The following is a 23,598-nucleotide window of genomic DNA, read 5'->3' as shown; positions in this document are numbered from 1 at the left end:
TTTGTAAAGCTAAATCCACAATAATTCTTTGGCTTTGAGGCTGACTTGATTCTTTAATTAAGCCTGAATCTAATTCTTGCTTCTAAATTGGACCAGGAAAAATGCAAGAGTTATACATAATTTATTCTCCTATTATTTTATTTCTATTCAAAGCTGTTCTTCATTAACGGCTCAGCTATTGAATTAACCAGCATGGGACAACCCAAAAATATGCATATTGAATCTGTCATTTCAACCAAAATAATTCTCTTTGACCTCAGAATCAGGCATAAAGTGCTGAAATCATGTTAGAAAATCATCTGATCCATAAAGTCTATGTATTTTGTTTTAATGTATTTTGGGAAGTGATTTTATAACATGATAAAAATACATATGGACTACATTAACAAAGAGTTTATGAGATATGGTTATAAATAGCAGTTTCTTCATGTCTTAGTTGAAACAACCAGGTAAAATTAGGGACTGCTTCCAAAGAATTCTCATGCAACAGCTATTAATTTCTCTAATTGAGATATTAATTACATCTTTGCAATTTCTTTAGGTAAGAGGACTTTCAAATAATACATGACTAATATATACCAAGGAAAGTATTAAAAGAATGAATCATTCATGTATTTAATTCTTCTCAGTTTTTAAAACTATTTCTTAGCAGAATACACGAAAATAATTTTCATTCCAGGGTAAAGTCTTTAATTTTTTTTTTTTCAGTCTGCCTACATTTACTCATGTAATGCTCATAAATTTTCCCTGGAGAATAACTAAAAGGGGATTCTTTACTTCAGGTTCTTATACTTAGGATAAAAGAAGGCTGCCCCAATACAACAGAATAATGGGGGAACAGGAATGATCACTTCCATTCTATGAGTAGATAGAAATGGTTTAGAATTCTGTTTGTCAAGAATTGCCAACAAAAAGTAAAAAAGTTCAACATGAACCATGTTGTTCTACAAAAAAGCTGAGGTGAAGAATGAAGCATGGCTGAAATGAGACATTAGACAAAAATCACATTATTAGCAAAGTTAAATGCTCTACAATTTAGTTATAAAGTCACACAATAATCACTGTTCAAATTTGTTTGTTGTCAATAGATATGTTAACATATCTAGAGTCTTTCTCCAAGTTTAAATGGGTAAAATTTAAATACGTTCATTTTGGGCTACTTTTCCATGAAAGAAAGTACTAGGAAACGGCTACCTTCTTCATACTTTCCAAAAAATAATGGCTGATTTCAGTTAAATTTGACACAAAGCTGGAAGTTTTGAAAGATCAGTGTCCCAACTAAGAAGCAGATTTTGCCATGAACTTCAGCCATAAAGGCTACTAAAAAGAAGACATGATGGCAAAAATATCATAAATTCTACTGCTTAGTCAGCATGTCTCCTTAGATACCAGATAGTCTAATTTTGAAAGAAAACAAATACAAGTCTCACCTCTGTTACTGTTTGTAGAACGCACTAATGCTGTACAATGGTCTTTCTTTAATGCTCTACAAGGTCCTTAGCTTGGAAAAAAATACGGCTACTGAGTCCTTAGGGGCCAAGGAATGAGACTGGGGATCACAAACTGTTCCTGACTGCATACCTATGAAAAGCCCAGGACAGCCCTAAATCCTCAGAATCTGATCTTTGCCCTACCAACACAAGCAGGTAAGCCATGTCTAGCTGAGAAATATTGTTTGAGTTCAGTTGTTTTTAGTCATGTTTCTCCGATTTGCTCAGCCTTGAGAAAAGAAGGCTTAGAGGAGACCTTATCACAACATTCCAATATTTAAAGTGTGGCTACAAAGAAGATGGAAATTCTGCGTTTACAAGGACTTACATGGAGAAGACACGTGGCAACGGGTATGAGTTACTCCTGGGGACATTCTGATTGGACACAAGAGGTAAGCTTTTCATGATGAGAACAATCAGCCATTAGAATAATCTTCCCAGGGAAGTGGTGGATTCCCCAGCATTGGACACTTTTAAGATTCAGCTGGACAGGATGCTGGGCAGACAAACTGTGCTTTTACCAAAACAGGTGGGACCAGATGATCCTTGAGGTCCCTTCCAACCTGATAATATATGAATCTAGGACATGTAATTACTTTTGTTCTATGAACCTGAGTATCTTGCATACTTTGTTTCTCCCAGAAAATTACCTGGCTTTGAATGATTTATTTTTTTAATTACTCATGTATTTTCCTGTAGAACCAATGCTTATAAGAAATTAATTCAATATACAAGACTATGTACCCATGCTTGAATCTGCTGCTGCATTTCTTATTAATCTATGAGAGACGAATCAAGTTTCCTAAGAAATTAAGAGATAATATTCAAGCATTCAGATTTCCCCAGTAACTTTTGATAGCAGGGAATATGATGTCTGCAAACAGGAACGTGCAGGAAATATTTTCAGAATTAGTTTCTCAAGTCACATAATGAAGAGATATACATCTGAAATTTCAATGCATGCAGAATTTTTTTTTTTTTTTTTATTTTTCCCAGTAGCACTACTAATGATATGATATAATGACCCCTGCAAGTTCCTTTCTTTTCCATAGAATTTAGCAAATGATGCCACTAATAATGTACAATAATAGTAAAATTCAGCTTGTTTCATGGCTAAGAACAAAGAAAAATAAAAGGGTCTCCTTCCTAAAAGTAAGTAAATATCCTATCCATGACAAAGACGTGAAAAAGACTAAGTTGATATTTCAGACCCACATTTCACATTTGACAGCTGATTTAGTTGATCAAGCTGTGATCAAGAGGCGACATCACTGACTAAAAGTGTTAAATAGGGAATTTCAGTGTAAATAAATTGCTTCAGTTGGGAGAGACATATTCAGTGAAAATTTCCATCTTTTTAATATTTTGTGTTGCGTTGCCTTTAATTTTCTCTTCTTTCTTTAAAAGCCATGAAACCATTTCTCAGAGTAGTTTTTCTCTTTCCACGAAGATACTTTAAAGGAACAGTTCACAGATTTTAAATGCTTGTTAAAGGCATTTATAAAAATAGTTTCTCAGGATCTTCCTACAAGTTACTCATCTCCAATACTGAAGATTACCTATGTTTCTTCTCTCTGTAACAAATGTAATGATTACTGAAAAAATACAATAAAATGTATAATGCTTAGGAGGAATTAGAGTACATTGATTTTCTTTCCTCAGAAATTAATGGAAAATCTCCCACAACTTCAGCAGAAGTAATACATGGCTCCCTGTTTTGTTTTTAGCTAGCCAGCTCTGCTACAGGTGTAAACTGACAAGGTCAGTTCCAGTGTTCTGCTGGCATCAAATATAGTGATGCATAAACAGGGAAAGAAACAAAAAAATAAAAGCTAATTTTAATGTCCATTAGAAAAATTCAGTGAAAGAAATATTGTTTTCAATTTCCAAATCCTGCTAACTATAAGCAATCACAAAAAAATAATAAATAAACTTAAGAAAACTAGAAGTATTTCTAAAAATAGTACTATTGAAAAAAAACCCATGGTCTTCTTTAATACATAAAAAGAAAAAAAAGTGCAATTACAGCACTGAAAAGACGGTAACTAGTTCAGATGCTCTTATTTTTAGAAACACAAAACACTGCTAAGTTTTAACATTGCTAGGTTTTAAGACTCGTAAATGCAAATTTGTTTCTTCAGAGAACCTGCTGTGTGCACATAATGTTTGCAGACTTTTTCTATTCCAGAAAATATTGGATAATGAAGCAGCACCACAATCAGTTCATAAGTTTTCAAAATTATCAGCCTGATGATGTAAATCAGTGACCTAAGCAAACCGAGAAAAGAATAATTGTCACAAATGACAACTTTCAATGTTAAAATGCATTAGTTTATCATCATCAATAAAGCATAATCTGAAAATGCTCTCTCTCTCTCTCCATGGATAACAGTGGCTGTTGATGAGGATATGCTGGTGAAAAGACGGATTTAAACACCACCTGCGGTTTCATTGGGCTAATGACTAGGAGGGGCACTGCGAAATGCAACACAGGCCTCATCTGCTCTGGTTTCCTTGACTCCAGAACTCAGATGCCTTAGTGGGCCTTGTACAGGGCTTTTGCAGCACCGACCCGCAAGCCAGACCTTCCCAAATGGTCTACCTCTGTCAGCTCTCGCCTAGGCTTGCTCATGTGTCCCCTCGTCCTCTGGAAGGCCTTCAAAGAGAAGCCCTGTTCTGCAAAGTCTCTGATGTGCCACATTTCCCAGGTGTTTGGTCCACATGCACAACACAAACTGTAAATCCAGTATATGTTCAGATGTGTCTTCAAAACTTTACGGCTCTGGCTTACTATCCTTAAAAGCACCAAAATGGCCATCATATTTGCTGTTTTAAAAACAGTCTCCTTACTCCCACAACTACCCAGAATACATTAGTAATTTTAAACATCTTTATGAGAAGGTGAAATTAGTATTTTTTTCAAGTTTCCTCCATTTCTAGACTACCCTTCCCAGTGTTTGATTATCCAGGATATTTTGAAATAAAATAATGAATCCTGTCAAGTCAAAAGGAAAGATTATTTAGGTAAAAAAATACAATAGAAGAGTTTAAACTACTTTTGCTGAAATCTGGCAGGTATATGATCATTTTATTGTTATATATATATATTAAAAAAAAAAAAAAAACAACCCTGAAGTTCTTCCGCAATTACGTATTAATTTGACTCAGTAAATTGAGCATTCTCAATCTGAATGTTCTTGGGGCAAATTATGGTCACGTGATCTTAATCTTATGGGACCCACAGTTTCAAAACTGGTGAGGCGGCATGCACAGTTCTCTCCCAGCACATGTTCACACTCTCTAAACTTGTTTATTGAAAAGAAGACAAGCCAGAAGCATCAACCTATAGGAAAGGGCATTAACCAGGTGACAGTGGAATGTTCTGATCAGTTTAATTACCTGAGTGGACTTAGTGGGTTATCAATTTACAATGTGAACCACAGGCTGTTTGATAAAAGCAAGTTAATAGTTTCTAAATTTCTTTTCAGTCACATAGTGATTTTGAGCTATCTGCAGAAGAATCCTCTGAAAAAAGAAATTTGCCACAGCAAGCATTTCTGAAGAACTGTAACTATGTCTGCTGCTTTCACCATCAGGAACTGCACAGAAGAGGGTGCTGAGCAGAAAATTGAATTATAAATAAGTCAGCTTGCCCAGAAAAGCAAGAAGGTAAATCCATCTCTGATTACAAATGACAATATAAGCAAAGTCACTAGCAGGATTTTTGGGTAGTGTTTGTACATGAGCCTCACACTCATAGACAGGGTGACAAGTTGGACTGCAGTTGCTAACACAATCTAGCAGCCAGATATATTTCACTACTGCTGATAAATAAACTATGACTGTGTAATATCCAGTCTATTAATCTCCATGAAATTATCTAAACTAAAATTGAGAGAGAGAATTCAGATTAATACATAATTGTTTACATAGTTTTGGTCAAACACAAGGTTGGCCTGAACAGAAATGCTAATGCTTTTTGAATAGAAGCCAGTATGAAGAGAGAGGAAGAAAACTGGTTTTTAATATTACAACTTGTTTCGGATGCCATGATCATATGTAGGGACGGTGAGACATCAGTATTATTACCCAGGTCAGAAATGGCAAAAAGCATGTCTTGTATGCAAATCTTGGTGTTTCAGGGTCAGCACTCAGATCAGGCAGGGCTGTATGAGGGCTGGAATATGATGTAGAGGAAGGTAAAAAGGACCAGCATCTGCATGCAGAAAATAGCTGTGAAGTTATTAGATGACCCTGAGAAACGAACACTGACCAGAACATCTGTTTGGCTCTACCTCCTTCTTGTTGTGTGTTAGCAGATGAAGTGAAAAAACTTTCTCATCAAAAAGCTTAGACATAGAGTGAAACCTAAGAAGCTGATTAATTACTTCTAGGTCTGGACATATTTAAGTACCCAATATGTGAAAGGTGAGTGTTGGAAAACACTTGCAAGCAGTGTAACTTTTTAGCTTGGTACTCATGCCCATCAATGCTTCTGCTTTCATTTAGATACATGTCCTGATCAACATCACTCAAATATTTCATGAGGTTAGGAAGATGGGTGAGTATTAGGATCCTCAAATAAAGTGATGAGTATATGCCTTAGAGTAAATAAGACATGACCTACAATAGAGGCAACTGGTTGCCAGTAGGAGATGGAAAACTATTTAATTGTTTGCTCTCACCCCATCATTCAGCCATCTAGAATCTCATGCTTCCTATAACTGTCAGTATGAAGACAAATTATTTGTCATTTGTTATGACAAGTTGTAATATTTAAAGCTTATTGTGAAAAGCAGAAGTCTCACTGAGGATGGGTGACAAAAACTGTTCAGAAGACTTGAAGAAAGGTCATGTCATGTGGCTGATACTTCAGCGAGTGTGGTGTGTGTGTGTTAAAAAATTATTTTTGCATTTCTAGCTTTTGTGGAGAGATGTTTCAGCAGCTGAAATTAAGAGAGATGTAATGATAGGGTGAGCAGCACATGTTTATTCTTCCTTTGAAAATTTTTTTGAACAGAGAAGAATCTACTGTAGGCAACTTTTTTCAAACAAATACAGCACACTGATGTTTCTTTCTATATTTACAAGTTACTTTTAAATGTACTTTTTATCAAACTATGTCTTTTAAAGACTATTTCAGGAAAAAAAAAAAAAACTGTACATATAACATGTACTTTTTTTTTTTTCCAGAAATTAAGAAGCTATTCAATTTGTGAGGGTCTATAATCACACAAAACTACACATTTTATTAAAATGTTCAGAAAAAATAAAAACACCTACATTCTAGATTCCTGTAATAAAACCATTGTGCATAAGATGAACTCACATTTGCCATCTAACTCTTGATTAAACTAATAATAGGTTGAAATTACAAACACTATAACAGAAAGTTTGTGTCTAGTGAGAAAAAAGTTGGTAAAGTGTAGTAGTTTCCTTTGTTTCACGCTAGAAGTAGCAAAAATAATGGTTTTGTTTGGTTTTGTTAGAAGGTTATTTTATGAAAAAAATAAGCAAAAAGCTTTCATAGGTTTCACCACTTTGAATTATAAATTAGTTACGAAAATGGTGGATTGTTTGAAATTCTCCAACACACATACAGCTGTATTATCTTTAAAGAGGAAGTAGATAATTCAAGCACTACTTGATGGGACAGCATTTTCTGTGAAATTATGATATTACAAAGTGTATAAGGTAAGAAAACATTTTAAAAGAGAACATCAAGTAATACCCAAAATTTAGCACAGATTTAGCTTTAATTCCAAGGCATGTGTTAGATACGGTTGCCAAGGCAGCTATAGTTCATCCCAGTTTTTATTCTACAGGCTGAAGAAGAAAATTATTTTTTTCTTTTTAGATTGGGTCCTTAGTTAAGACCAGGTTTTTTTAGAACTTGTTTACTCAACTTCACTCTTACCCTGTGTTAAAGAACAAACTCTTAAGTTGAAGTTTCTGTTTTCATATGTAACTCAAATCCTTTCACAATGCTGTGCTTCTTCCATCTGTTTCTTGGGAGCATCTTCAGAACCATTGCAACACACAAGTAAGATTCACTTACTGAAATTGCTGCTTATAATATCCATGATATTCTGTATATCCATCTACTACAGTGTAACTGATCTGTATCATCAAATGAAACTCTGTAGCTGTGTTGTTTTCTTCTTTTTTTGTTTGTTTGTTTTTCACATAAGCAGTAGGGTGCATAGTTCAAGAGTAAAATTAATCTGTTCCCTTGTCTAGGAGGGATGAGAACTTGGCAAGGTTAATGGAGTCTCTCCAGGAGCCTGAATGTTAATATGATTTTTATGATCATCATTGTATTAATATATTTATTTTTAACTTGTACATAAATTAATTAAACACTCTGCATTACTGAGTTTCTGTTCTTGTTACTGTGATAAAAGATGTCATAATAACTTTTGTTGTAGGATCTTTATAATTATTACAGCTCCTTATCTATACAGTTCTACTTCTTTAGAATAAATACAATTAGATTGGCACTTTTACCAGGTCATCTTAATGGTGTAAAGTAATGTTACATTTGGATTGAAGCACCTTTGCATTCTTATTTAAGGACCGTTGAATTACCAAGAGAAAGAGGAAGAAATTAATGAGAACTTGAACTATAGATCTTTTGCTAGTTCAGACTAAAACATAACAACTATGCCTGAAGTATACTGTTTATTCTAATTTTATGTATAAAATCACTGTTTCTCTAATGAGTTGTGCATAGGATAGGCTTCTTTAGAAAGTAAAAGAATTTCCATAGACAGTTGATCAACTGCACACTGCCTTTAAGTAAATACTGTGGTTTGTTTTATTTTATTTTTTCCTAAACGAAGCTTATTATGTCCAACAAAGCATGCTAACCTATCCATAAAGTAATTTATAGACCTCCATGAATCTTTTTACTTCTACCACTGTAGACAGCTGTGTTATCACCGAAGCAAATTCACATTCAAAGGAATGTATGTGTTTTGACCTAGCTAGAACTGAGCAATGGGAACAAGAAAACCAGTTCTTAAAGTTAGAGCAATTTTATGTTCCTAAATAAAAGTGTCTATTGGCACAGTTCAAAACCAAGCAGCCACAAATTAAGCTAGGCTGGCCACCTGCTATCGAAAAGAAGCATTCATTGGAACAGACCAAAACATAAAAGTTTTACTGAAAATCTACATTTTGTCTAGCTGGAGAATTCCCTCTTAGCACTAAGTTCATGGACTGTTCTTTCGATTGTCAAACTATGTTTTGGGAACAGCTGAATTTAGAAATGTGAATCTTTTCATAACCTCTAAATATCATATCAATAACAGAAGGTGATCTTGAAAGGTGTTATTTTATCTCTTCCATCACCAGCAGCCACTCTACATGAGAAACGTATAATGGTACTAGCATTTACAAGACTTACATGAAAATTCCTAAGAAGCATCTAGTCACCCAAGTACAAAATAGGTGTTGCTGGAATTCAGAAAAAACACAATTTCCTTTAAAAGACCAAGTTACCTGGCTAATTGTTACAAGCATATTTCCCTATGTGCATGTGTAGAGCTGCCAAACTCTTGATTCAACATGCAATAACTCAAAACTGGAATTCCGCAACAGGAAACCTCACTTAATCTTGAAGGCTTAAGCTAAATACGAACACCAGCGCCTGGGAAACCTGCCACCCTAGGCATGTAACCACTTCGCTTATCTTGAAAAATAAGACTGTGGAGTTATAATACAACAGAAAGCCAAATACTTTAGCTCTGTGTACAAAGTGTTTGTCCCAAATAATTTTGACACTAGATGAGATTACTCCAGTCACGAATGGATTCTGATCACTGTAGCAGAACTGTGACATTTCTGTCAGCTATATAGTGAAGAGTGTTACTAAATACCATATTCATTACTCATTAACTGATTCTAAAGCACATTCATCAACTCAGCCTAATATACAAAATGAGTCATAACAATTAGAAATTAACTGCAGTGCAATGAACATTATCTCTGAATCAATGCTGTATTGTCTATGCTGGATTTCCTCTCTTCTTTGCACTCATCATCAAAACAAAAACACTTCTACATCTCTATTCATTGATTCTAGATCAGCACTGCAGGCTGCAAGCATTTGCAAAGCAGTCAGTTCACAGATACAGGCAGCAGGAGGAATAACATCCTCCTTAATACAGCTTGCTATTAGTAAATCGTGGTGCAGACAGCACCACACGGGCTCCTTAAAAACTGGGCAGTCAGCACCACACGGGCTCCTTAAAAACTGGGCAGTCTCATTATCATAATTGGGACTTCTGGACAGTGATTAGTGAAGAATTAAATTTCCATTAAAAATAAAAAGAACAGTATGACTGAGTATTTATTGAGAAAATTACCAATTTCTACAGTTCTACAGTTGAAATAGGAAGACATTTTATAGTGAAGAAGTATTTTGCTTTGACAGTAAAAATTTTCCCATGACCTTCTGAAACAACCTTGCACTTGAATAAAAATTGCCAGCATGAGGGGCAAACACAAGAAAGCCAAGCCACAAAACTCTCTGGCTGGACAAGTCATCTTTTTTCAGATCTGGCTACAGGCACAGACAATGCCCCTGCTAACAGGCTCTTACATGACAAAATGATTCCTTTACTGCTATCACCCAGAAGCTCATCGTCACTACTAGGTATAACAAAATGGAAAACCACTTCTAGTGTTGACATCATCTTTGTGAGGAACCTTCATCTACACACAGCGTCTCCCAGTGCACTGGACAAAGTGGAGGTACATTGTGGAAAGTAAAGAAGATCAGACTTTCCTGGTCAGTTTACCAGGGGATGCAAGGCTTTGGCTACATTCCCAAACACACAGATGAAGCATCTTCTCTGGTTCACATGGCAGAAAAGGAAGCTGCTGCACAGCTCCATCCAAACTCTTACATCAGCTCTCAGAGCTCTTACTAAACCTCAAGATAAATGCATAAATCACATAGGTTTTATTTTGGAAAAGAGCAAGATTACAAATAGGCAGTGATCTAATATTGCTTCCCACACTGGAAACCTAAACTCATGAGCTGAGAGTTAATTTTAGTGTCATAAATTCTTTAGAGATCTAGATCTCTTTTTTTCCTTTGTGGAAAAAGGTACTTGTAAAAAAAGGTGGATTTGTGTAGGCTTTTTTTTTTTTTTTTTTTTTTAACTTTAGCTGTAAAAGGACTAAAACTGGGACAAAAGTCATAAAACTCCTGTTGGAACTAGATAATATAAAACCTCATTACTGTCTGTTAGATCCCTTTTTGATCCAATAAATGTATACCTACTGAACTATCAGAAAAAGGTGGTCTTCCTTTTCTTCTTCCATCCTGGTAATAAGCAATCACATCAATTTTTCCAAATAGTTTTATTTTTATCTAAGAGTGGATAATTCAGTCCAAGCCAGAATCTGTCTTGGCTTCTGCAGGAGAACTCAGAAGTGATGCATGACACACTAATGGAACCCTTGATAATCAGTAGTGCTGGCTTGTATTTCAGAAATCCGAAGAAAGGAAACTGGTAACACGCTTCTTCATTGCAACATCTGGACACTTAGCTCTCTCAAGTGCAAGCATGACTACTATTTAGAGGGGAGAAAATTACATCTTCTAACAGGTTCAAGAAATTTGGCCAAGTTGCTCTTCACCTAGGCATATCTCTGTGTCCTCCATTACAGAAATATTTGAGATATGAAAAAATGTATTTTGTCAGCTTTACAGGAGGATAACTGAAGTGCAGAGAAGTTAAAATTAAAATATTGTCTAAAGTGTCTTGGGCATAGAAATACTGAAACATTTTTTTCATTACTGTTAAATAAATTTAAGAGTACAAGAAATGTTTGTCTTGGCATCCCACACTGTTCCAAACAGTAGATTTGAAGATTAAACTTACATTTCAAGCTACTGCTCTTCCTTTCAGTGTGCATTTTGGTGAGATTGATGTTGGTCAACAGCTGGCTGAATATGAGCCAGTAGTGTGCCCATGTGGCCAAGAAGGCCAAAAATATCCTGCCTTGTAACAGAAATAGTGTGGCCAGCAGGACTAGGGAAGTGATTGTGCCACTGTACTCAGCACTGATGAGGCCTCACCTCAATTCCTCTGTTCAGTTTTGGGCCCCTCACTACAAGAAAAACATTCAGGTGCTGGAGTGAGTTCAGAGAAAGGCAATGAGGCTGGTGAAGGATCTGGAGCACAAGACTTATGAGGAGCAGCTGAGGGAACTGGGCTTGTTTAGCCTTGAGAAAAGGAGGCTGAGGGGAGACCACTACAACTCTCTATCGCTCTCTGCAACTACCTGAAAGGAGGTTGTCGCATGGAGAGTGTTGGTCTCCCAGGTAGCAATTGATAAGAGAAAATGGCCTCAAGTGGCACCAGAGAAGTTTTAGCTTGGATATTAGGAAAAAATTATTCACATAAAGGGTTGTTGTGCATTGGAACAGGCTGCCCAGGAAAGTGGTTGAATCACCATCCCAGGATGGTGTTTAGAAGACGCTTAGATGAAGTTATCAGGGACATGGGTTAGTGCCAGTCTTAACGGTTGAATTGATGATGTGCAGGGTCTCTTCCAAACAAAATGATTCTATGATTCTATGAAACCTGATCTCTCATTCACTGTCAGAATCCAAAATCCTGTCCAGAAGAAACAACAGCATTTACAACTCACCTCAAGATGTACACAAACCCACTGAAAAGCACCTGAAGTCCAAACCTGGTAACAGAATTCTGTCTCAAGAAATCAGAAGTCTAAAATTTTCCATAAAAGCCCTTCTCAATTGATGTGTTCTATGTCCTCATAAAACAGGATATATTGATGTATTAAAGCAAAACATATTCATTATAAATCTTTCCAATGATTTCATGGGTTATGGCACTGATATCTTTAAATAGGCTTCTTTTTCATTAAGCTAACATGGGAACACTCTACTCCAGGATAGATACTCCTGGATGATTTCCAGGCTAGCTCTTCAGAGATTTATAGATAAAGTAACAGTAACGAAACATCATATTTTAAATAATATTTTACTTTTTAAAAAGCAACAACCATTTTGTGTTCCATAAACTTTCTCCGTTTTCCCACAAGCAATTAACTTCTCAGTATACCCTTGAGAGAACTGCAGATGAATAAATAATGCAGGGAAAATAATAATATTTTTGATTCAGAGGAATGTTAATGATATTTCAGTATTTCTCTGAATGCTGCTCTTTAGTTGCTGTCTCTCACTTTCTTGAGTTACTGTCTCTCACTTTCTTGAGTAAGAGAGTACATACAGTTCAACTGTGACTATGCATCAGATTTTTCAAAGTGATCTTTGCCCCTGTAGAGCCCTTATGTACCTGCGTTACACTGAAACTGTACAGATATATTGAAAAGACTAAATGAAAGTTATGCTATGTATCTGTGTCTTTCAGTTCTCTAAGGTATTTTTAAAAATTTCATGAATGGTTTAAATCCAAAAAATATATTGAGAAAGTATTTTTTTTTCAAATTGGAAAAAAAATAATAAATGTTTTGTGATACCTTTAAATTCACACAAGATTATATCGAAGGAATCAGAAATAAAACTCAAATTTCCTGTTTTTTACTTTCTGTCTTTGCATGCTCCTCTCATTTCTGCCTTTTTTTCTACTCCTTCCAGTCATTCTTGTCCGCTAAGGAAAGCAGTAAACTTTCAAGTGTCTTTGAAGAAAAAAGATATTCAGGGGCAAGTAGTTTTGTTCAAAGTTGTCTTCCAAAGTCTAGTGAACCACAAGTCGACTATTACATCGATATTTCTTCCAGGTCTCCACAGCTGATGTGAGAGAGAAGACTGCCATATGGCAATCCTATAAATATAATGCTAACTGTGACTGACCAAAACAAATGTATTTAATATTTTTAAACCAAGAATAGCTGCAAAAGTTCAATACAAAAGTAGATGAAAACCTAACTGAAAAAAATAACCATGTAAAAAAAAATCGCCATCTCTATACAGGAGAATGCTGACACACACGTTTTCTCAGATGTTTTATGAAAGTTATGGAAGACTGACATACTAAATGGAAGAGTGGGAATGTAAAAAAATTTTATTTGTCAGGTAAAGAAACTACTATTAGACATCAAAGATATCCATCTGGCTTAACTTCAGTGGGGTCATTAAATAAAAAAGGTCATTAGTTGTGTGAAACACTGCAAACCTTATGTCTGCGAGACTTCTTCTATATTATTAATAAGGAAAACCAAAGCTTAGGGTGATCTACCTGTTTTATAGAGGTAGATTTTAGTATTTACTTCAAAGTAGGTTTTGTTTACACTTCAAAGATTTGAAGTAAAACCAAAGGCTGAGGAAAGCAGGTGCTTCTTTTACTCCTTTTTTCCACACATGACGGGAGTGGAGAATAAAAGTTTCCATACCATAGATCAGAAAATGAGAATGTAAAGTTGGTTAGCAACTAATTTCTGTCCAAAGCACTTCATGGCAATGGATCTGGGACTTCTGAGAGAACTCAGACAGGTTCCTCCACAAAAACAAAAAACCCCCACAGAATAATTATTAGGAACCAAGACCTAAAGGTAATGGAGAAAGCCTTGTACCACATACTATCAGGCACAGCTGAAATGTTTCTCTATCTTTCACTATAGTGAGATCTTTCTGTTTTGAGGGATTCTACTTCTTACATTTTATTTGACCTTGCTGGTTACAATTAGCATAGATGTTCCAGAAATTTATTGAGTTGATACAAACTTTCACAGTAAAGAAATTCAATTTAAAAAGGAAATATTAAAATGCCAAGGTAAGTAATTTTTAAGTATGTGGTCTGCATCTCCAACGAGTGCAAATCAATTATTACTTATACTTTTGAGCAAGACCAGTGGAATTGTTTGTGTAAGACGAACTGAAATAAACATGCAAAAGAAGTGATTGTACTTCTCGTCTGTATGGAAATTTATATTATTAAATTAGCTAAAAATTTCTGCAGAATGTTGGGAGGGAAACATGTATGGAAGGGATTTATCAGGTATGAGAGTTTGTTCCTTTTGTTTCTAGCTACTGCTTCTTACCAGTATTCTTGTTTCCAAGCTTTAATTATCTTCTTAACAACAGAAATTCTATCTACTTTCTAAAAGCTCTCCATCTTACAAGAAAAACAAAACCAAACCCAAAACCCAATCCTCTCTTCTTATCAGGTTACTGATGGGAATTAGATGTCTAATACTTACTTCTTTACTCACTAATTTCATTGGGTAATTGCTGTTTGAAAGTTGTCCTAAACCAGAATCTTCCAAGGTTGTCTTTGAACCACAGAAAATATATAGGAAACATGTATTATTTTTCACGAAACTTCATTTAACAGTCCAAAGAATATCTCTTTCAGTATTTTCCAATGAAAATGTGTTTGTCAGATAATTTCTGATACTCCTGTTCCTTATCCTTATGCCAGTTGCTCTGAATTTATGAGAATGCTAAACATGAAAACTGATATTACTGAAGATGGAGGATATGGATTACAATATAATCGAACTAACAGGAATGTTTCTGATAGGGAAGGTTGCACATCTGTAATTTCAACCCACCATATGACATATGGTCCCTCCTACCTGTATCCAGTGGGGTCCCTCAAGGGTCAGTACTGGGACCAGTACTATTTAATATATTCATTAATGATTTGGATGAGGGAATAGAATGCACTGTCAGCAAGTTTGCTGATGACACCAAGCTGGGAGGAGTGGCTGACACGCCAGAAGGCTGTGCTACCATCCAGCAAGACCTGGATAGGCTGGAGAGTTGGGCAGGGAAAAATTTAATGAAATATAGCAAGGGCAAGCATAGAGTCTTGGATGTGGGCAGGAACAACCCCAGGTTCCAATATAAGTTGGGGAATGACCTGTTAGAGAGCAGTGTAGGGGAGAGGGACCTAGGGGTCCTGGTGGACAGCAGGATGACCATGAGCCAGCACTGTGCCCTTATGGCCAGGAAGGCCAATGGCATCCTGAGGTGTATTAGAAGGGGGGTGGTTAATAGGTCAAGAGGGGTTCTTCTCCTCCTCTACTGTGCCCTGGTGAGACCACATCTGGAATATTGTGTCCAGTTCTGGGCCCCTCAGTTCAGGAAGGACAGGGAACTGCTGGAGAGAATCCAGCGCAGAGTCACAAAGATGATTAAGGGAGTGGAGCATCTCCCTTATGAGGAAAGGCTGAGGGAGCTGGGGCTCTTTAGCTTGGAGGAGGCTTAAGGGTGATCTCATTAATGTTTATAAATATATAAAGGATGAGCGTCACGAGGATGGAGCCAGGCTCTTCTCGGTGACAACCAATGATAGGACAAGGGGCAATGGTTACAAACTGGAACACAGGAGGTTCCACTTAAATATCAGAAGAGACTTCTTCTCAGTGAGGGTAACAGAACATTGGAACAGGCTGCCCAGGAAGGCTGTGGACTCTCCTTCTCTGGAGACATTCAAAACCCACCTGGACACATTCCTGTGTGACCTCATCTAGGTGTTCCTGCTCCAGCAGGGGGATTGGACTAGATGCTCTTTTGAGGTCCCTTCCAATTCCTAACATTCTGTGATTATGCTGGTAGCTGGCATTCTGCCCATTCCATTATAAATTGGTTTAGGTATTTAAACAAAGACAAAATAATCACGAATGGGCATTTCCCAGCTTAGGGATTTACATGGGTTTGTTACCTGCATCACTGCGCTGGTACAAGGCAGTACGGCAAAGTGTTCACATGGGAACCTGGGGCCCAAGAGGACCAGGACCACTTTTATAGTCTAAGCATATAGTTCTATCAGCTAAATCATACTGTGAAACTATATGCTAAAGACTTAGCCACCTGCTGATAAATATTAATGTACAATAAAATTAAGCACAGTAGCTATTCTTCACTGATTTCCCACTCTAAATCAAAGCTTAGATTTTTTTTTTTTTTAAGTAGAATAAGTTCCTTTGCCTAAAGGCACTCTGCAGTTACACCTATGAAGGTATAATATTTTTCAGACAGATAAGAGCCATAGTCTGCCCACACTCTGAACCAGCAGGAAGCTTTGTAGTTGCATGCAGTGCCACTCTGAGCACAACCGCCGTGTAGAGCAGATTGGACTCTACTCATCACTGGGGGATGTTATGCTTCCAGTGCTGAATGTGGGCAGAATGAACTAATACCTTCAATCTCCTGCAAGCAAACCAAGCATTCTTACCCATCTAGTTAGTACAAACACACTGTGATTCACCATACCTTCATTTCTCTGGGCAGATGAGCCCTAATACTTTAATTCTTCTTTTGTGTTCTGCTTTGCAGTAGTCAAGGGAGATTGATTGAATCAGTAAAGTCTGAAATTTGCCCCAAATTACACAAAAAGAGAAGCCAAATATATAGCAGACAAATAAATGCTTACTATGTACTTTGGGTTTTAGTTTAGACTCATGTCTGTCAGAAAGTAATTTCCATATAAGAACAAAAAAAACCTCAATTACTGTGCAAAAAGCAACAAACAGAGGAATGAATGAATGATCAACATTAAGGTAAAATAGATGAAAAAGGAAAAGGGAGATCTGCTTTATTCAACAAATGCACTTTGTTTTCTTGCATGTACTTTTGAATGCTAAAATTTGACACTTTAAATGTATTTTACTACATTATTTATCTTACACATGGATTTCACTAAAAAATTAGGAGATGAGAACATAAGCTTGTTTCCTCCGTCATCCAGGAAATAATCAGAGAATAAAATCATTGCAGAAATGCTCATCATTCCAATTAAAGATATTAGTATGGTTAATCAATTCACAAACCCTTTGTATTAGCTCTATCACCCTGTTTGTGCACCTGCTGTTTTTTTATCCAATTCGGGGCAGAGGCTAATGTCTAGAACTTTTATTGATTTTTATACAACAAAAAAGATACATTATATCCTTACAAAAAAATAATTCAAGTATGATGACTTGAAAATAATATGATGTTAAATTTTGGGAAAAAGAAAAATGCCATGAATCAATAGATCACTTTGTGACTGCTGTGCTCTTAGAAGAAAGCAAGTTGCATCTCAAAATCTGATTACTGCTTATCAAATTCCTCCAACAGAACTAAAGAGACAACTCCCAGAAGTCCATCTGTCCATTTGGCTTATTTATTGTGCTATTGTAACTCAGCAGGATTACTTCCTTTAGTCCATAGTTTAGAGAAGACTAGTGAATTGGTTTTGCAATCAGTAAATAACTCTTAAATAATAAAACTTTTGTGGAATCAGTATATTATTCTCCATTTTGATGGAGAATTTGAAAGAGTTTCATAATAGGCAATTTGCAATAATCAGGGAAATCAAGCAAGGCTAACAGGTGTTGCCAGGAGTCATTTGCTGTACTTCTCTTTATTCCTGTCTTATTCCTTGGAGTGTCTTTCTCCCACCAAAAATGAAAGAATGCCAGGAGATAACCTTGATCTGCAAGAAATACAAGGCTGTCCTTCCTCCCTGCTGACAAAAAATCCATGCAAAAAATACCAAACAGTGTTTATTTCTCCGAGAAAGTTTTTGGCTTTAGACTGTTGATTTCTTATTTTATTTGGGCTGGTGAGAACATTCTGGTTTCTCTACGGATCTATCCACACAAAAAAATTAAACTAGAATGTTACAGTTTTAAGCACTATGCATAGTAGAAATTCCAGTGATTAAACTACCTTATATTTTGAACTTTCTTCAGTCTTTACAATAACACAGTCCAAAAATTAACCCCTTAATCCAATGTCCTTATTTCATGAGACTGAACACCTTGGTAGCATATACGTTGTGCACAGTTGTTTCCTTCTAAACCCTATGCTGGAAGGATCTGAGACATTCTTACTGAGTTTCCCTCAAAACTGTTTCAAAGAAATTCACATTGTCTTCTGTTGTATCAGCTGACTGCAGTTCTGCTCTTCATTTAGCTCTGAAATTAACTCCAGCATAAACTTGATGTAATTAACCAAAACATAATGGTTTTGCCCTTCTGGGATTACAGAAAAAATACAGCCATTCCCAAAAGAGGGAATGTGAGGCCTCATTCAGTCTCATAGAATCTCTATTCCTAATCACCTCACTTAGGTGAGATGTAAGAAGCACAAATGTTTGAAACAGTTGTGGTGGAGGAAAAGAAAAACATGAGATCCAAATATTAGCTTATATTCTTAATGGTCTAAGATAATCTGAGCAAAGCTTTGGCTCTGTTATGAAATCTTTCTTCAGGTAGTATTTGGGCACTGCTGGTGCTTGCAGGTTGCAGGACTGAGCAACATTTCTATGACTCAATGAGGCAACAGGAAGGTATTCTCCAGTGACACACTTGTCTCTTCATCATCCTATACACAAGCACACATTGTAGGCTGCCCCAATGCCTCAGCGTTCCTTAGCTGTGAGGTAATATACTTACTGCTTTATATCCATTTTATTTTCCCCGTTCAAAGATTCAAGAGGTATTACGTCAAAAGTGTGTCTTTTATTGCCCATAAACGTCACTTTAGTGTTAGTACAGCTGCCTTCATTGCGTCTGTCTTTACAATTACAAACAAAAGTCTTGATTTAGCACATACTAAACTGCCTTATTGTCGAGTTGTGGAAGCTCCACGTATACTGGCATGTTGCTTCCCTTGGATTATGGTCCCAAGGCTCTAAAAACCTTTAAGCATAAATAAAGTTAAAAGATGCTCAGAAAATACAGATTTGCAGACCTAGCGTTTTGAGAAGTGCTTTATGAAAATAACAAAGGAGTGTGAACACTAACAGGATCTCAGAGCCAATGGAAAATGACCTTGTATAGATATGGAAATCCTGATACACGGACAGTAAAATTAATTTACTTACCTGTACTAATAATATTTTATATTTCTACAGCTTCCACTCCAAGACCCCTGATAATCTTCTAAATATTAAAGTATTTAGCAAGAAGGCAGTTGTTAATTAAAACACATTTTTTCACAAACAATAAATCAGAGATTACATGATATTTTAAGATGCAGAAAAATCTCTTAGGAAGTCTGCTTCTAAGAGCTATCTGTCTCACTGAGGTTTTTAATTCAACTCAATCACACAGAATTATGATAGAATGAATGAAATTTCCAAACTTTGAAGAAAACAATGAGTTATATTGAGTTAAGATGACCCCAACCAAGTATATTTCAGGTAACTAAGGTTTGGATTTCTCATACATGTGGCTTTTTAGGTGCATTCATTAAGTAACCTAGCATACTCTGCATCATGTAATGGAGTTATACTCTTCACATGTTGGTTTTTTTTTTTTTTCTCAAATTAAATACAGTTTTATGAACTACTGAAATTAAGCAATTTCAAATATAAAATGTGAAAGGGGTAATAAAATAACAAAAGAAGTATTTTTAATTCAATTCTGCAATGAATAAACTTTATATAAGCCCTATACTAATCAATACATCATGTAAATACAGCTAGTACGGACTATTAAAACAGGCGAAGATGTTTTATTCACTTGATCTTTTTATCTATCCACTTGAAAAATCAAGCATAAGGTCATTATGTAAATTTCTTATGATAATTAAACCTCAAATTGGAAATTCAATAACTCAAACTCTGTCTGCTCATATCAATATTGTACCACTATACATCCACCAGTGTACCTCCATGTCGTGATATCAAATGCCTCTAGTTATGATAAACCAAATATGTAAAATAAGCAAAATAAACAATTTTAAAGTAATAAATTGATTCCTAAAATATCATTGCCACAAAACAAGATAGACAGTTTTAGCTAAAGCTTTAGCTAAGTATATTCATCCTTCTTTTTTAGGCAGAGTCTTCCTACACATGAGCAACAACTCTGAGCACAGGAAATTAAAGCTTATAGTCAAGAATGCTTTAACACATTCCTCTTGAGAAGATACTGTCAGCTCTATCTTGTGCTTATAAGCTTGCAAAAACTTATTTAGTCTCAATGCAGCAAAAAAAATCCTCTCCCTCCATCAGTGACATGACAGAGGATTTGAAACACAGACAAAGAGAATATAGTGGGACAGTACTAATAATTAAAGAATGTGTAGTATTAAAATAACTTCTCCTTTCTTGTGGTCTGTATCTTGAAATGCTAAAGTTGACAAGATTTCCTTTGGCAAAGCTTTTAGGAAGAGAATGAGAGATCCTATGATTAATAGTTGCAACAACAAAAAATGAGGATAAGACTATACTGTGAAAGCAAGCTAGAACAGTTAGTAAAAAGCTGCCAAATATCTTGAATAGCTTTGAAAACTGGCTTTTATGAAACAAATCACTGTGATCATATTAAAATGTTAGAAATTAGTGCTTTATTTTTAATTTTAAAATATATTATTTAATAATTGCACAAATTATGTATTTGCCTAAGTCCATAGAAACTGCATCTCCTCTTTCTAGTTTCTTTGGCATTGTATATTTTCAGTTACATGTAGTATAATGTAGTCCTATGACAACCATAACATACCGTTCTTCTGCTCCTCATCTCTTTCTCACCTTAGGAGTGGGAGAAGTACAGCATTTGAAAATGAGGATTTCAGAAGCAGCATTTCAAGGGGGATTCAGAATTCCTGGCTGTAGCTTTCTTTTTTTCCTCATGGAATCCTTCTATGATGATTTTGTTTAATGCAGAAAAAGTGTTCTTTAAATGCTTTGTATACTTTAAACTGGACCTGCCCAAAGATCCACATCAACATATATTTGAAATCACATTAGTTAACTAACTGTCCCTTTCATATGAGTTTAGTGCTTTTTCTTTCCCTCTCAAGTATCATAATTGGCACAAAAAGTTCAAAGAAATAAAGATTCTGAATGCCTAGTTCATGGGTAAATACTTTTTTTCCCCTCTAATTCTTTACAAGAGAAATCCTGTCTGTCTACGGAGTTTGGTTTTTTTCTTTTGGTTGTTGAATCCTAGTCTTCTTGGAATTAAAAAAAAAAGAGCATAAATGTCTATAATTTTCAGAGTTTCACCAACCTAGTTTGTGTCCATTCAAGTGCATTCTCTTTCTGTTTTTCTTCAGGTCTTCTCAACTGATGACTCACTCATGTTTAAAAGATGCTCTCACCAAAAATAATGACAAATCAGTATAAGTGCACGAGGAAAGTTTTATTTTGGCAGATGTGGGAAGATCATGGGTGGGAAATCTGAAGTAAGACCAGGAAAAAAAAGACAGGTAAAACAAAAAGGGACAACCCAAGCCCCACATTGAAATAAGTAATTTCTTCAGGTAGATGGAGACAAAAGCTTTAGGAAACCTTGGATTTTAAAGAAAAAGCCAGTCACAGACCAGCTGTGAAGCCTCCAGATGATGAGCAGACAGTGGCACTATCAGTCACAATGATCTTTTGGCATTTCCAACTTCAGTCACTGCGGATCAGCCACCAGTGGAATCCAAAACTGGAGCTGGGCACCTTTCTTTAAAACCACAGTTCCTACCTTTGTTAAAAGGTCTTATTTACACCTCTTCTAAAATGACATTGAATACCCACTATTTTAGTCTTTATTAATAAGATGTTTAGCTGATCTGAACTTTAAAATTCAATTTGCTAAACAATTGCACAATTTTGTTTCTATTAATAGATGTCAATATATGTACTTCTACATCACTGTGCACGGAATGCTGTGGCAACTGCCTTCTTTATAAGTAAGGAATTCACATGCAAACTTCTCATTCACAAGCTTAAAACTAGCTCCTTCAATCTGATATTAGCTACGTATTCACTGCTGGAGTGTAATTTTTTTATTTTATATGTAAATAACTTGCTTTTGTTTCCTTGCTAGAGAATGTTGAGTTATTCATGCTAATGTATTCTTTCATCATTTTTTTGTTAGCGGCAACCTCTTCCAAAGTTGGAACGTCTCACAGCAAGCAGGGAATCTAACATCTTTTTCACACAGCATGACATTAGAATATTTGGCTAAAGGCCCTAAAACATTAAAAACAAACAAACGAAAAAACAATCTTATTCATGATCTTTGTGTTTACTTGTTACACTCAATTTGCTCTTTCATGCTTGTAGCACACAACGGAAATTTTGATGGCTTAGTGTTTTATCTTTATAAGGAAAGGGGGCCTTTTCTCAGTTTCATCCATTTTCCATGATTTCTACAGGGGGCGAAAAAAAAAACAAAAGAGAAGCTATGGCCAGAGAAGAGGCTTTCCTCTCAGGTGCCAGGCAGTGCCTCACGTTCTGTGTGCTGTGGAACATTTATTGAAGGGCTGCACACAGTAATTTTTAATCTCTAAATAATATAATCTTCTTTTACTGTACAAAGAGAAGCTAGTCTTATTCAGTGACGGTGTTTGAAATTTCAAGTGTATTTTGCATTTTTTTTTAAACTTTTTTTCAGAACTTCACCTCTTTCAAGAAAAAAGTAAAACTCAGGAAAAGGTATATTTTTGTATTACCTCTTTCTTATTTCAAGTATTAAATAAAATGAAACATGGCACAAAAGTGATTTGTGCAGTGTTCGATAGATGCACAATAACACTGCTGCTTTGTTCATAGTTTCAGGGAAATACATTTTCAAACAAAAGTTAGCAATCTAATTAATTTACTATGTTATTTGTTAGCTGATATCAGCCTTTGAAAGACAGGACATAAAAAAGAAGCAAAGATGACAAATATGTACTAAAATGTATATTTCCCAACACTGTGGTTTGGTTAACTTGTATGAAATGAAGGTCACTTGACCATTTCCCTTGATATTTTCTAACTTGCCTGCACTTGTCTCAACTGTCTAATGAATTGTACTCTAACTGAACACCTGCAGAATTCATTCCTCAAAGTATTAATGCCTTGGATTCTATTTAAAACATTTTTGTTTCATATCACTGTTTTCTCTAACCATTACTTCAGTCATAATAAAAGGAAGGAATATTTAGCTTTTAAAACAATTTTCTGTTTTATAAATTTTAACTATGAGTGGTTTCCATAACACCCCTATAACTCTTTACCCCTTGTTATGTGAAGTTATGCTACTAATCAATGATTTCCATGATATTCCTCCTCCACTATAAGGTAAATAATTTGTCTAATTTCTGTTGTTAGATATTGCATAACCATCTTCCATTTGATGAAAAAGCTAAGGCAGATTTTAAAAAGAAAAAAAAAAGTATAGAAAT

At 35.6% G+C, this 23,598-nt stretch overlaps 1 protein-coding gene across 2 annotated transcripts in view; it reads right to left on the bottom strand.

Annotated features, from left to right (window-relative positions):
- CSMD1 (CUB and Sushi multiple domains 1) overlaps positions 1-23,598 on the bottom strand; it is a 1,060,719-nt gene that overhangs the window by 805,922 nt on the left and 231,199 nt on the right. The gene's annotated exons all lie outside the window — the stretch shown is intronic.

Source organism: Patagioenas fasciata, chromosome 3, assembly GCF_037038585.1.
Source record: "Patagioenas fasciata isolate bPatFas1 chromosome 3, bPatFas1.hap1, whole genome shotgun sequence".
NCBI classification, from domain to species: Eukaryota; Metazoa; Chordata; class Aves; order Columbiformes; family Columbidae; genus Patagioenas; species Patagioenas fasciata.
The sequence above is the reverse complement of the archived record's forward strand: the minus strand, read 5'-3'. Positions and strand labels throughout refer to the sequence as shown.